Below are 3,709 nucleotides of genomic sequence, written 5' to 3' on the forward strand. Positions count from 1 at the left end.
ATGATGACTGACGATGACGATAATATATCAGTATTAAAACACGATACTAATCCACCTCCACCTATGCCACAAAAGCCACCAACATATGTCCAACCATCCAATCCAACAGCTGGAAACTCTGGAAATCTAAAAGCTGTTTAGTATCTCCGATACTAAACGGAGAAAACGATATAAGTGTAGAAGATTTTATTCGTGAAATAAAAGAAATGAGAATGATGTGTAGCGAACAAACGTTATTATTAAAAATGATCAAAATAGAGAAAATTGTAGGAAAAGCCGCAATGACAATCCGCAATATCCATATTAGCGAATTCGAAACTGTGTACGAAGGATTAAGACGTAACGTAACTACTCAAGCATCAGTAAGAGAACACCAAGATCAGTTAAGAGTGATAAAGCAAGGAATAACCGCAAGCGTGCAAAATTATAACATTAGATTTCGACGTGTTTTCAACAAACTTCAATACAGCATTACCAATGAATATAAAGACGAACTAACTCGATGAGCGATGAACGATCGACTATACATGGTTTCTGTGATTGACTATGTAAGAGGCCTTCGTTCAGAAATAGGACACGTGCTATTGGCTAATCCCCCCCCCCAAACATCATCGATGCAGAAAAAAAGGCAATGGACGTGGAAAAATACTTTCGCGAAGACAACGCTCGCAGACGGATGACACGACAAACAACCACTCCACCATCTTATCGTAACCAGACGTCTCGTCCAGTAGGTAACCGCTTCACGATTACAAGTAACATGAATAACAAAACTCCACCCACACAAAACATTCTACCAAGAATGAATAATTTTACAAAGTTTGAAAATCGACCATTAAACGAAAGGCCACAAACGAAATGTTTCAAATGCAATCGATTGGGACACCTTGCCAATCAATGCCAAAATTTTCGAATACCGCCTCAAACAGAAGCCCCTCCAGGAATAAACTACAATCAAGAACAATCAGAATTAACAATGCTACCTCAGGAAGACTACCCACAATACGACTACAATTACTAGGACGACCAGGATTGCGATTTCTCGTTGACTCGGGAGCAGGAATCAACTTGCTTACACGAGGATGCTACCCAGGAAGAACAATAATACCAGACACATAGAAATTCTCCATGGAACATTCCAAATACGAATCCAATTCCAAAATTAAACTAAATTTATTCAACAAAGAGATAGAATTTTCCTTAGTAGATGATAATTTCACTATCATAGAAGACGTCATATTAGGCTTACCCGGTTTAAATCAATATCGATTCGAACTCTCCAATAAAACATTAAAATTAGATAATAATACTCTTCTGCTGCAGCAAGAACCAACCCTCGCATCGGGAGAAATCGTTCAAAAAATTGTATACTTCGACGGAAAGCCAACGCCAGTATGCTTTATCAATGGTGGTAAGTTTTCAGTCCAAATTTCTAACATTATTGAAAATATAAACACTGTAGATCAAATCGAAAAATTCAAATCTTTGATTCGACTATCGCACATAGAAAACCCTCTTAGAGAACCTATGTAGTATTTTCGTCTGTACCTACTTAAATTATATTTATCTTATTTTCCTTTAAGCATTCGTGAACGTAGTGGTAATGAACTTCAATGTGTTTAGAATTTTTTGTGAAATTTCCGTACTTTGCTATACTTATCACCCCAGAGTTATCGTCATAAATTTTTACAGGGTTATTGTCTAGATTTACATTGAAGACCTTCATAATTTCTCTAATAAACATTAATTCACTCACCGCTTCCGATAGAGCTACATACTCTGCATACGTCCAGGCTTTTGTCACACACCTTTGTTTTTTAGGTTTCCAACCGATTACATTTCCATACAATTTAATTACATATCCAGAAGTAGATTTTCTATCTAAATGATCTCCTGCCCAATCAGCGTCCACATAACAATCTATCGTTTCACACTTTTCATTCCTTTTCTAATGTAACCTTAAATCTTTAATATTAAATATTTCAATATTTCGGTACAAATATTTCAATCTTCGCAAAGCATATTTAAAATGTGTCTCGCTACAACAATCTTGAAATCTACTTAAGATAATTCACACTATAACTTATATTGGGTCTGGTATTTGTACTAATATACAGCAATGCACCAATTAAGTTCTTGTATCCAATGTCATTTCTGTTTATTTCAGCGTTTTCTATTTTTAAATTTGTTTCCGTTGGTGTACAGTACAATTTGCTGTTTTGTAATTTATATTTATTCGCTAATGATTCAATGTATTTCGTTTGGCTTAGTTTCATTTCATTTTTTATATAATCATACTCTATATTTATTCCAAAATATTCTTTCCCTTCACTTAAATCTTTCATTTAAAATTTATCAGGTAATAGCTTCTTTACATTTTGTATCCTTTTTTTGTTTTTACTACAGATTAACAAATCGTCTACATATATTAGCAAATAAACAACATTTTCCCCCTCTCCATGAGTATATAGGCACAACCCTATGTTATTCTTCTTAAAATCCAATGTGGTCACATACCTATCAAAACACTCATACCAGTCCCTCGGACTTTCTTTTAACCCATAATGCGCTTTCGATAATTTACAAACTCTATTCGTTCCGTCTGCATATCCCTTTGCTTGATTTACATATCCCTCCGAACTTACTTCGCCATTTAAAAAGGCAGTTTTTACATCCATTTGCTGAATGATTAATCCATTTTGACAACAATATGATAGAAGAGAAGAGAATATATGTCATCAACGACTACGTTTCTTTGTTGAAATCCTCTTACCACTAATCTATCCTTATACTTGTCATCTGATTTTCTCGTGTAAACCCATTTTACATCTAATACTTCTTTGCCTTTTACCCTCTCTACCAATTTCCAAGTTTTGTTTTTATAGAGACACTCTATTTCTTTATCCATAGCCTGTTTCCAATCTTCACTGTTTTCACAACAAATCGCCTCCTCAAATGTGCAAAGGATATCTACTCTACAATAATTTGCGTGAATCTCACTACTGTTTTCCTTTTCTGGAGACCTTACTGGAGTTTTCTTATTACGTGTAGATCTCCTAGGAATCTTTAAGCTTTCAAAACTATTATCATTTTCATCTTCTTTACTTTCTAACTGTTCCTTATTCATGCTGTCCAATAAATAATTATCTTTACTATCGTCGCTAACTGCATCGAATGAATTCTCCTCAAAACCGATACATTTTTGTCTGTTTCTACGACCTCTACATGTCGCTACTGTTATTTTTACACCTAATAGGACTCTCTAACCTACTTCACTATATCCTAACAGAATTCCCATATCTGCCTTCTTATCCCATTTAGAACCTCTTTTTTGTTCTGGCCTTCTTACAAAAACTTTACTTCCATATAGATGTAGATTTTTAACACTTGGTTTTCTCCCGAAGAATATTTCAAAAGGTGTCTTTCTTTCTATAGTATTCGCTAATATTCGATTTTTCAAGTATTCCGCTGTACAAACTATTTCCGGCCAGTACCTTTTATGTACTTTCGCTTCCGCTAACAAGCAACGCGCCATGTCCATCACCGTTCTATTATACCTTTCCGCTGTCCCGTTTAATTCATGTACGTATGTTGGGCAATTATTTATTCTTATACCATTATCCCTAGCAAATTTATAAATTCGATTATTTAAATATTCTTTACCATTGTCGCATCTTAATATTTTTAACCTCTTGCCCGTTAAATTTTC

Source organism: Bombus vosnesenskii, unplaced genomic scaffold (assembly GCF_011952255.1).
Source record: "Bombus vosnesenskii isolate JDL3184/JDL3185 unplaced genomic scaffold, Bvos_JDL3184-5_v1.1 scf7180000015219, whole genome shotgun sequence".
Classification (NCBI taxonomy): Eukaryota; Metazoa; Arthropoda; class Insecta; order Hymenoptera; family Apidae; genus Bombus; species Bombus vosnesenskii.